The sequence below is a fragment of the Orcinus orca genome, chromosome 7 (genome assembly GCF_937001465.1).
Source record: "Orcinus orca chromosome 7, mOrcOrc1.1, whole genome shotgun sequence".
NCBI lineage: Eukaryota > Metazoa > Chordata > Mammalia > Artiodactyla > Delphinidae > Orcinus > Orcinus orca.
The window spans coordinates 92,805,330-92,818,233 of record NC_064565.1 but is presented as its reverse complement, the minus strand read 5'-3'; positions in this window follow the sequence as shown (position 1 = coordinate 92,818,233).

Genomic DNA, 12,904 nt, shown 5'->3' with positions numbered 1-12,904 from the left:
TGAGGAGACAATAACTCTGCATCTTTCCACACCACCATCTTGACTCCTTGTACATAACATTTTTTAAAGAATGAAAAACAGACTCAATAAGAATGTTCAGTTGGGTGGCTTTTGTTATTTAATTTTCTATACTTTCTGTGTATTATATGATAAAGCATTCTGGAAACAAAAAGTTATTAAATATTCTAGAAACAACAAAACAACTGGGATGACTATCCTTGAACATGTATTTTTATGTAAATCATTGAATATTGTCTTAAATTTTTAAATCAAAAATTTTGTAAAAAGATATGCTCAACTTTAAGGCTTATTGTAGATATTTATAAACTGAACTTGTTTATGGTCATTGTGAAGCATTTCCTTACTTTCTTGCTTTCACTGGTATCATTTTTTTTAGAATCTTGTCCATTTCGCAAAGTTGACATGTCCTTATATTTTTTTATAAATTTATTTACTTATTTATTTTTGGCTGTGTTGGGTCTTTGTTGCTGCGCTCAGGCTTTCTCTAGTTGCAGTGAGTGGGGGATGCTCTTCGTTGTTGTGCGTGGGTTTCTCATTTTTGTGGCTTCTCGTGTTGCGGAGCATGGGTTCTAGGTGCATGGGCTTCAGTAGTTGTGGCACGCAGGCTCAGTAGTTGTGGTTCACGGGCTCTAGAGCGCAGGCTCAGTAGTTGTGGCACATGGGCTTAGTTGCTCCACAGCATGTGAGATCTCCCCGACCAGGGCTCGAACCCATGTCCCCTGTATTGGTAGGCGGATTCTTAACCACTGCACCACCAGGGAATTCCCGACGTGTCCTTATTGTTTTACTTTCATTTTTTAGTTTATTAATAAGGTTGAGTATTGCATACATTTATTGGCCAATTGTGTCACTTCTTTTCAAAACTTATTCTTGCCTCTTGAGGGAAGAAATGAAGTGGCACACAGCTTGAAGGCAGAAAGCCTAGGTTTGAATTCTATCTTTGCCACTTCCTAGCTGTGTAACCCTGGGGAAATTACATAATGTCCTTCCTTTTTCTTAATCTCCTCAATTGTAAAATGGAGAAAATAAGAGTACCTCCCTCAAAAGTTTGTTGGAAAAGTTAAGTGAGTTAACAAACATAAGCACTAAGAACATATCTGGTTCAGCGGAAATGCTCAATAAATGTTAGCTATTGTAATTAGTATTGTTTTATTTACTATTACTATTATTAAAGATTTTAGTCTTGTGACCATACTGTGTGAATGGGCAAAGGACTGTGGTGAGTTTGAGTGATTCTTACTTATGTAGAAAAGTATTATCTCTATTTAGAATATTAAGTCTTTTTCTGTTATAAATACCAAAATGTCTTTTCAATTTTGTTTCTGGCTTAATTTAAAACATCTTAATCAGTGCAGAAGTTTTTCTTTTAATTTTATGGATCTAAATCTATCAGTCTTTTATAGTTTCTTTCTTAGTTTTTAAGCCAAGAAAGAAATTGCATTCTAAAAATTAGAACATCTTTTCATCAGATATTTTTCTGTTTTTTTACTATTTCGTAATTTTACATTTAACATTTTAAAGTATTGACTTTTTTAAAATGGTGATTTAACCATTTTCCCAAGTACCTAACCAGTTAACACAGCATCATTTATTAAAGAATCCATCCATTTAATGAGGAAGATATTTTGAAGAAAGGTGGAGAATGAACTTTGCTGACGGCTCTAAAATCACAACTTCGGCTCCACATAAGGCCGCTATGCTAGAAGACGTTTAGAAATTACAGCAAGGTTTGATAGAGCATCTGTCCATTTTATCCAGGGTGGAATCCCATTCATCAAATCCAGATGTCAAAAGCCCCTACCAAACAGTTGGCAATGTTTCTCCTGAGTATCTGAATGTTAGATTTGGAGAGCTGTAAGAGGTCCAGACAGGTCCAGACAGAAGCCCTCTGAAGGCCCAGTCTTGAAGCTTTCTGGCTGGAACTCAGGAAGCAGGCAGATAGCAGCAGGAAAAAGCCTGGCCATTTAAACACAGTTATTGGTCAGTTACCCCAGAAGAGAAAAGGTGCTCCACAAGGAAAGGGCTTCTGTCTGGACCCCAGAATGATGTTCAGTGGTTCGTATGCAAGTGGTTACCTGTGTGTTTCATCTGGAAAGGTTGTTATTAGTAATAACGACTCGCCTTACAATGTTTGTGTGAGAATTAAATAAGATAATGACAACGTCAAGAAAGTTTTACCAGTTGCACAGAATTACACATAGGATAGTAAGTTTGGTATTTACAGAATACTTTCATGTACACTGTCACACTCAACTTGTAATTGTTAATATGCAAAGCCTATTATAAAATACTTAGTAATTAATTGGTAGCTTAAGAGAAAATAATGAAAAGGAAGCAACAGCAAATCCTAAAATATTCCTACTGAGAATTAAAGAAAACAACTAATTAATTCAGAGCCTACCTTAGTCAAGATAAAACCAAAGAAAATTAAGAATTTGAACATTTATGTGTCTGTCCACTTCCTCTCTCTTTTCTTTTAATTTTTTTAAATTTTATTGACGTATAGTTGATTTACAATGTTGTGTTAATTTCTGCTGTACAGCAAAGTGACTCAGTTATATATAGGTATTCTTTTTCATATTCTTTTCCATTATGGTTTATCACAGGATATTGAATATAGTTCCCTGTGCTGTACAGTAAGACCTTGCTGTTTATCTGTCCTATATATAATAGTCTGCATCTGCTAATCCAAAGCTCCCAGTCCTTCCCTCCCCAACCCCCTCCCCCTTGGCAACCACAAGTCTGTTCTCTATACCTGTGAGTCTGTTTTTGCTTCATAGATATGTTGATTTATGTCATATTTTAGATTCCACAGATAAGAGATATCAGAATGGCCATCGTTAAAAAGTCTACAAATAACAAATGCTGGAGAGAGTGTGGAGAAAAGAGAACCCTCTTACACTGTTGGTGGGAATGTAAATTTGTGCAGCCACTATGGAAAAACAGTATGGATTTTTCTCAAAAAACTAAGAATAGAGTTGCCATATGATCCAGCAATCCTACTGCTGCGTATATATCCAGACAAAACCCTAATTTGAAAAGATATATGCACCCCTATGTTCATAGCAGCACTATTTACAATAGCCAAGACATAGAAACAACCTAAATGTCCATTGACAGATGAGTGGATAAAGAAGATGTGGTACGGGCTTTCCTGGTGGCACAGTGGTTGAGAGTCCCCCTGCCAATGCAGGGGACACGGGTTCGTGCCCCAGTCTGGGAAGATCCCACATGCCGCAGAGCAGCTGGGCCGGTGAGCCATGGACGCTGAGCCTGCATGTCCGGAGCCTGTGCTCCGCAACGGGAGAGGCCACAGCAGTGAGAGGCCTGCGTACTGTAAAAAAGAAAAAAAAGATGTGGTACATATATGTAGTGGAATATTACTCAGCCATCAAAAAGAATGAAATAATGCCCTTTCCAGCAACATGCATGAACCTAGAGATTATCATACTAAGCAAAGTAAGTCAGAAAGAGACAGACAAATACCACTTCCTCTCTGTTAAATCTACATTTGCCCTGGCTTGTTAAATACCCAATATTTTTCTTTCATTTCTTGAATAATTAGATGAGAATGTCTTTCCCAATAGCTAACTAATGGCTCAACTCAACCTTCCCTCCAAGACTTCTGCCCTCTCTTCCCTCTTTATATTCTCTATCTATAGAGGTTTTAAAACTTGTCCGCAAAATTCTTTGAAACTCTTCCCTTCTTGCGGGAAGTGAGGGATAGTCTCTGTCTCCTCCCCTTGATTCTGTGACTGCTCAAACTATAAAATACAGTGGAAGTAAACCTTAGCTTTAAGAAACTGGCAGCTTCCACTTCTAAGGACTCAATTTCACTCTTGGAATTTAGCCTCCATGCTCTGTGGAAGTCCAAGAAGCCCACAGAGAAACTCACATGGAGACAACTAAGGATCTTAGTTCTCAACCCTAACTGATATTCCAGGCAACAGCCAATGCCAAGGCAGCCATATGAGTGAGCCATGTCAGAAACGGATCCTCTAGCCCAAGTTGAGGTTCCTTAGCTAATGCTGTGGGGAGCAGAGATGAGCCCTGCCCAAGTTACAGATTTCTGAGCTAATGAATGGTTATAGTTACTTTAAGTCATTACGTTTGGGGTTGGCAGGTTATGCCGTATTCATAACCAAATACTACCATGCCATCTAACTGCTATTCCTGTGGCCTCGCGAGCTCACCTACCAAAGTTTATATGGAAGGCAAAAGACCCAGAATAGCCTACACAATATTGAAGGAGGAAAAAAGCTGGAGGACTGATGGTTTCCGATTTTAAAACTTACTAAAAAGCTATAGTAATCAAGACAGTGTGGTAATGGTGAAAGAACAGACAAATATATCAACGGAACAGAATAGAGAGCCCAGAAACAGACCCACATAAATACAGTCAACTGATCTTTGACAAAGGAGTAAAGGCAATACAATAGAGCAGAGACAGTGTCTTCAACAAATGATGCTGAAACAATGAGACATCCACACGCAGAAAAAAAATGAATCTAGACACAGGCTTTACACCCTTTACAAAAATTAACTCAAAATGGATTACAGTCCTAAATGTAAAATGCAAAACTATAGAACTCCTAGAAGATAACATAGGAGAAAACCTGATGACCTTGGGTGTGGTGATGTCTTTTTAGATACAACACCAAACATCCATGAAAGAAATAATTGGTAAGCTGGACTTTATTAAAATTTAAAAACTCTGTGCTGCAAAAGACAATATCAAGAGAATTAGAAGAGGGAAAAAATATTTCAAAAGACACATTTGATGCAGGACTGTTATCCAAAATATACAAAGAAGTCTTAAAACTCAGCAATAAAGAACAAACAACCCAATTTAAAAATGGGCCAAAGACCTTGACAGTTACCTCACAATGGCAAATAAGCAAATGAGAAGGTGCTCCACAGCATCATTAAGGAAATGCAAATTAAAAGAACAAAGAGATGCCACTGCATACCCCTAGAATGGCCAAAATCTGGAACACAAAATTGAAGCCATGCATGTGTGGGACAGGAGGTATAAGAGAAATCTCCATACCTTTTTCTCAAGTTTGTTGTATACCTAAAACTACTCTATAAAAAAATTAAATCTTGAAAAAAATCTTATCTAGCTGATGGCATAAGATATGAGAATAATTTGGTTCCATTGTTAGTTCACTCGTGACCAGAATTCAATCCTGACCAAATATTGACTGGACAGGTGACCTCCTCTGTCCTTTTAACTCTATTTTTGTCTTTCCAAAATCTACTGGCTTTCTCAGAGTTGTCTTCTGTCCAGAATTTATAAGAACTATGATTCTTCTCTAGAAATGACACAGAATATTGGAATTTGAAAAACCTTTCAACTTCTTCCCAATACTTAAATTGCCCCTACAAATCTAAAGCTGTATATCCTCAATAAGAATAATTCAAGTGATGAAAATCTTACTAATTCAGTAGGTAGTGAGATTTACACGGAAAACAACTGATTGGACTAGCCAATACCATGGATTAAATGGCTACAGCTGGCTGACTATAACAATAACTCATTTTTATAGTGTTGTATAAAATGTTTACAAACTTTACAAATTCCCTTCAAAAATTCATACCTTGCAAAATATTTGTGTCAGCAAAATATCCTGGTCCTTCAAACAAGCAAATAGTTAGGTAAACTAAGGGGCCCATTTTAATGATGGTAGCCATTTAGATGAGGAAACTGCAACTCGAAAGAAGCTAAGTGACTTGTAGAAGAATACACAGCAGCAAGTAAGGACTTAAGCTTTGGTCTTCTATTTTCACATTTATCACTTTTCGCACTATCCTATCCTACCTTTATATGACGCACCATTTAGCATTCGTATAGAACTTCACAGATCTACTAAGTGCCTTCTCCTTCATTTTCTCATTTCTCCCACAAAGATAATTTCCTATTAGAATCACATTTTTAAAGCTCTTCTTCTTAAACTGTAGGATTAGTCACATCTCAGACAGTATGACATATCTCTGACTGATTTATTTTCGGTCTTTCAACACAGGGGGCCATATGCTCCCAAGAATGTACCAAATACCACTAAAAAGAGAAATTTAACCTAGATAAGAAAAGGAATGATAACTTGGGGATAGATTAGGAAAGAACATTGAAAATTTCCAACTAGTTATTCCTCTAGTTCTTAAAAAAAAAAAAAGGTGCAAGAACCCTTGAGAAAGATAATTTGGCTAAGATTTTTAAGACTTGGGGAGCATAACAGTTTGTTAGCAGTTTATACTCAGTACTTTCTAGACACAGAAGCTCACTGTAAGAAGTAAATGTTGATAAAAACAAAGAAGGAGGACATATGGTTTGTGTCCTAAAGAATTTATATGACAAAACAAAAATATCAACATAGACAAAATAAGGTATTATAAAAGTAGCCACGGGCGGCGGAGTGAGGGAATGATCACTCTGAGGTTTAAAAGGCTGAGGTTACTTTAAAGGTTCTAGGAGGCGGGAAGATATGCCAAGCTCCTTAGGTGATATGACGGATGGAGAAGGTGTTTTATGTGTTTTGTATGGCATGAGCTTACCAAGAAGCTGGATGTATTACATATTATATATTATAAATTTCTAATCTGTATAAGAAACCACGAAGAAAACTGCCTTGTTGGTAAGAATGGGAAGGTAAGAAGCAGCAGGGGCTGGGAGTCCCTCCTTCTGGGCTAAGATATGGAATGTGGAATGGCATGGCAGCCAGTCATACACCAAGGGAAAGTTGAGACATGAAAATGTCTTTATAGGAAAAGCATTCTGTTCGCTCTGTGTAGAGCACTGAGGAGTAGCCAGGGTATTGTGTAAGAGGTCCACGTGCAATAATAACAACACACCAAGCACTGTGTTAAGTACTAGAGCTTCAGACAGAACAATCTCATCCTGTCTCTGATGTGGTCCCAAGAGGGAGCAGTGGACGCAGTGGAAGCCCACTGCACCCTGTGTGGGTGAGAGAAGGTTTCTAGGGGAAACATGGGAACTGAGTGTGAAGAACGGCTACATGTGAGTCAACACAGGGGAGGGATGCTGAAGAGGACATTCAAGGCAGGGAGCAAAGTCTGCTTAAAGGGAAGGAGATCGGGGAGAGCATGATGGAACATGAGTGTGAGAAGGAAGGGGAAGTACAGCTGCAAGTCCTGAGGATGAAAATGACAAGCAGGAAAATACAGAAGAAAGGGCAGAGCTGAGAGAAAACTTGAAAGAAAATATTAACAGGACTTGGTCACCGACTGGCACTGGAAGATAAAAGGGATGATGGGGTTTTAAAAAGTCCCAAGTTTTGCAAGTCTTAGGGACGTAAAGAATGGGCATAGTGTTCGCTGTAATGGAAAGGTAGGAAGGGTACTGTTTTGAGAGGGAAGAGAAGCTAATCTTGACTTTCCTCGTATTAAATTTCAGGTAATATTAGAAATAGAGGTGGCAGGTGGGGAAGAATTTGGGGATTGAAGAGAATATGAAATTGGAGAGTGGGGCTAAGATGAGTGCTAGAGCCACATTTAGGAATCGTCCAGATACAGGTGGAAGCCGAGACCACCTGTGCAGGAATTACTTGAAGAAACTCAAAGTAATGAGAATATAAATTATTTTCTCATAGAACTTGTACACACACATCTAATACATAGAGTATAGCATAATCCTGTTGTATGCCTCCTTCAGACGTTTGGAGTATAATTAACAAATGAGCAGGATGTTGGTAAACTAGCTCTACTGACTCTCACGTATCAATATCCAGTTGGTTTCTAATCTGGAACTATGAGGTCAACACTTGTCAAACACTTATTAAGATGCACTATGAAATGTGCACAAAACTTTTTTCTTGTACGGAAAAGTTCAAGAGATACAAATATCTGTGTAGACGTCAAATATCTTTTGATAAAAGACTATCTTGATTAGTTGAATTATAATACGCATACACTGTATTTCCAATAAGACATAAATAGGCTTTAGAAATTAAAGAAACTTAATAGAGCCATTATATACAGAACTCTAGCTGACCTGATTTGAAAAATGTTTAAAGTTAAGTTATTGTCTAATCTTTTCAGATCTAATAATTTTCCCTAAATTAAAATAAATCAATGGGATCTGTATAAAAAGTTATAGATAATGTAATAAACCTAATACCAAAATAACCACTAACATAAGTTATTCTGAACCATCCATTAGTGACCTGGGTAATGCTATCTTTAATAGGTTACCAGGTTAAACTAGACATCTAAAAAATAAGGAGGCTTTAATGAGAAATTCAAATTGCTCTTGCCATTCCTGAAAGTAAAAGAATATCTCTTCACAGAGTAAATAGCCATAGCCTTTCACTTTAGGTGGTCCCAAGGATAGGTACTGATGACTAACCCAATAACTGGGCAGATTTTTTTGGCAGGTACTTCTCAGGATATTATAATATTACAAAAGAGAAACGTCTACTAAAGTCAATTCTACCACTCACCTTTTAAGGAATTTGGACCTCACTGGTTAGAATTCATATTTTGTTTTATTTGCAATAAACAAGTACTGTACTAGCCTCTGGACATACAACTACTATAATACAATATTTATTTTCGTAAGCTATAAAAAGCAACATTGGGCTTCCCTGGTGGCGCAGTGGTTGAGAATCCTCCTGCCGATGCAGGGGACACGGGTTCAAGTCCCGGTCCGGGAAGATCCCACATGCCGCGGAGCGGCTGGGCCCGTGAGCCATGGCTGCTGAGCCTGCACGTCCAGAGCCTGTGCTCCGCAACGGGAGAGGCCACAGCAGTGAGAGGCCCGCGTACCGAAAAAAAAAAAAAAAAAAAAAAAAAGGCAGCATTATCTGCAAAGACAAAATAGGTTAAATAAAAGGAAGCAGTCTGAGATTTAGAAAGAGATTAATTTTCCAGATGATTTAACTGAAGACCTGTTGAAATAAAGTTTTATTTTCTATGAGGTAATTAATGAAGGTTTAAGGCTCCAGAAAAAGTGAGTGTCATTATAAAGGGCTGGAGGAATATTAACCTAGAGGTTTGCATCTCTACTTCAGATGCTGGAAAGGAAAAGGTAAGCAGCAAGCCTGCGAACTTTTCTCTGTCAGAGGGAGAAAAAACCTCAAATCTCTTTGTGAAGATGCTGTATTGGGGGTGGCGGGGAATCCCACAATCTTCACTCTGGATGAATTGCTAGAAGGACTCCTAGGACACAGAAGCTATTATATGTGTGGTTACAATTCATTACAAAGAAAGCATACAGATTAAATTCAACATAGGGAAAAGGCACATGGGGTTAAATTCAGGAGAAGCCAAGCACAAGCTTCCAGGTGTCTTCTCCCAGTGGAGCTGCACAGACTTTAATTCTCTCAGCAGTGATGCATGCAAAGCACTGCCGACCAGGGAAGCTCACCCAAGCATTAGTGTCCAGGGTTTTTACTGACCTCACCTACTCCATCCTCCCGCTAACTCAAGCCAAAACAGATGCTCAAACATAGATCCTTTTTTTTAGCATAAACTATCTGGTCAAGTCAGCAAGGTCTCAGGCATACAAAAATACTTTCATCCAGCAGAATATTGCCAGGGCTCAGAGCTTATCTCTCACGAGTCTCCCAAGGGCCAATCCTGAAGACTTGGCCTTTTGCGGGAGTGTGAAGGAAGAGATCCACCCAGGCCTGCTGAGCTAACCCTGCACACGTGTTAATGACCAGACTTCCCAATAAAGATACAAATGGTATTTACTAGGAATGGAAAGATAATGGGGAGAGATCTATATCTGTAAAATGTTGTTAGGAGGATATATCTTGACTATGTTATGTTGTTTATTATAAATAAACTTAGAATTTACAGATTTATGGGTGATATAGTTTGCTACAAAATGAGATGACCATGCAAAGTTAATCAACAGGGTGTGAAGAAGAGATGTTTCATAACCAGAATTACACCCTTTGTTTGAACAATGTCTCTGCTCTGCATACATTGCTTAGAAAGAAACCCGTCTGTTTAATCTAAAACCAAAGCTCATTCTACTGCAGGAGATTAGGGACATTTTCAGAGGGACATTTGCTGAGAGGTATCAGACTTCTCCAAGAAAAGACTATTTTATTTGTGCCTGGTGTTTGCCTGATCTTTTGAACCATTAGCCAAGTTTGGTGCTGGTTAAGAGCTAGAATTCAAGAGAGTCTAATTTGAAAATTCAAGCCTCTGCTGTGTTATCACCAGGACATGGGTCAATGAGACAACTCTTCTCTGCTTTAAGACACATTGTTCTAGGTATGAATCAAATGGCACAAGATCAAAATAGCAAATAAATTGGTAATAAAACAACTTTGGGAAAGACAGAAGTCCCTTTAAATACTGTTAGCGGAATGTTCTCATCGCATTCCCAAACCACATCCATACACCCAATGTATGGGCTCTAAAATGACTCTCTCTAAATAAAAATATGTCCCTAAAGAAGCTTTTCCTTTTGAACCCAAGAGTGTGATTGTCTTCCTTCTCCCTTTTTTTGTGTCTAAGATTCTGTGCCTAAGATTCTATGTCTAACGACACACATTTAACTCCTTCACTAAATCACAACGGTAATTGGAAATGGGTGAAGCACTGACGGCAGCTGCTACAAAAAACTAAACACTTCCAACCAACCATCACTATGAGTCCACGGTGAGCTTGTTGTTCCATTTCTTGCATAAAACATGTGTGTGCATTTCACGGCCATTCTGGCATCAGATCCTTGAAGAGAATTCCAAAGAGTACTAAGTGTGACGTGGACTCTGTATATTGAAAATTAAGAAGCATCACTATTTTGTTATAGATAATGAAGATATATCTGTTATGGGACTTAAAATATTTCATTCTGAGAGAAAAAGAAACTAATATTTTTGAACAAAATGCCTAGGGTAGTAAATTCATTTTTGGCCATGATTTCTGTGGCTTACAGAATATTAAAAATCCAAAAAACTAATTTTCTCTTCTTTGACTTTATTTTTAGGCTGGATGATAAATTGCTTTCTAGTAATAAATCACATGTATTATTACTACTATTATTCATTGAATAATAAATACTTTCAATTAATATCTTCTGATATGTGGTATTTGGAAACCAAGAAAAATATGACTACACTCTCAAAGACAGGACTAAAAGCACATTGTTTATCTTTCCAAAAAATATTTATTGAACATCTACTGTGTGCCAGATGCTTTTAGGTTGTGGCAATACCATAGTTTTTTGGGTTTTTGTTTTTTAACATCTTTATTGGAGTATAATTGCTTTACAATGGTATATTAGTTTCTGCTTTATAACAAAGTGAATCAGCTATACGTATACATATATCCCCATATCTCCTCCCTCTTGCGTCTCCCTCCCACCCTCCCTATCCCACCCCTCTAGGTGGACACAAAGCACCGAGCTGATCTCCCTGTGCTATGCAGCTGCTTCCCACTAGCTATCTATTTTACATTTGGTAGTGTATATATGTCCATGCCACCCACAGTTTTTTAGAATCAGGAAAAAATCTTTCTTCAAGGATCTTAAAATTTTGCTCATTGATAGTCTGCAATAAAACATCAGTGTTTGGCACACTGTGTTAGAGGTAATAGCAGAGCCAGTTTAACCGTGATTCACGACTTCCCCTTCTGGGTCATGTACAGCCTAGACTTGGCAAGAAGGTGCTATTCCAGGTCTACATACCCACAGCAACCTGCAAACTAACAGGAGCTAAATCCTATTTGCATGCTAGAAATTAAAAGATGCCTTTCATCATCAGTCCTCCAGTGCTTCTGTTATCTTTTGACATTTATGAGAGTTAATAAACTGCCATGGTTTCTGCAAATACAACTGGCAGTAATCCACAATTGATTGAGTTAATTATGCAGAACAGTTGTCAAGAGCTAAAAATAATGTGAAGGAAGAATTTTAATGAAACGGTGCATAATGCTATAGAGCTGCACAAAAGGGTGTAGACAGTTTATTTGCAAATTTTCCCTAATAAACTGCACGTGTGTGTGTGTGTGCTTATTTTTAATGTATCATTCTATAAAGTATAGCATATTCCTAACATTCAGAGTAATGAAAAATAAATTTTTAGAAATTCAGTCTTTTCCAATAGCTTGACTGTATAATACTTTCTGATGTTTAAATTCTGATATAATGAAAGCATCTTCTCATGATGAATGCCCATTTATTATTAATCATAATCTTTTAAAAATTTATTTATTTAGTTATTTATTTTTGGCTGCATTGGGTCTTCATTGCTACGTGCAGGCTTTCTCTAGCTGCGGCGAGTGGGGGACTACTCTTCATTGCGGTGTACCTGCTTCTCGTTGCGGTGACTTCTCTTGTTGCGGAGCACAGGCTCTAAGTGTGTGGGCTTCAGTAGTTGTGGCACGCAGGCTCAGTAGTTGTGGCTCGAGGGCTCTAGAGCACATGCTCAGTAGTTGTGGCACACAGGCTTAGTTGCTCCACAGCATGTGGGATCTTCCCAGACCAGGGCTCAAACCCGTGTCCCCTGCATTGGCAGGTGGATTCTTAACCACTGTGCCACCAGGGAAGTCCATAATCATAATCTTTTGAGTCCAAGATAAAGGGGGCAAAGATGTTGATGCTAAGGTTACTTTATTCAATTCAACATATTCATTAAAGGTTCAAATATTCTTTCGTTGCTTTCTTATTATGTGTGTGCTATGCTGCAAGGAACCTGGGCTACAGGATATTCACTGCTTACATCCATGAGTTCTTACCAGGTATCAGACCCTGGGTGAGTAGAATGATAACCAAACACCAGAAGAAGCAGAGTTTCAGGGATTTGGGCAGTGAATTTGCGTGTGTCGTATCCTAATGGTTTGGCCATCATTTTTGACAGTTTTCTTTCTAAAGTCGTGTTTATTTCACCACTTCTACTTTGTCTATTCC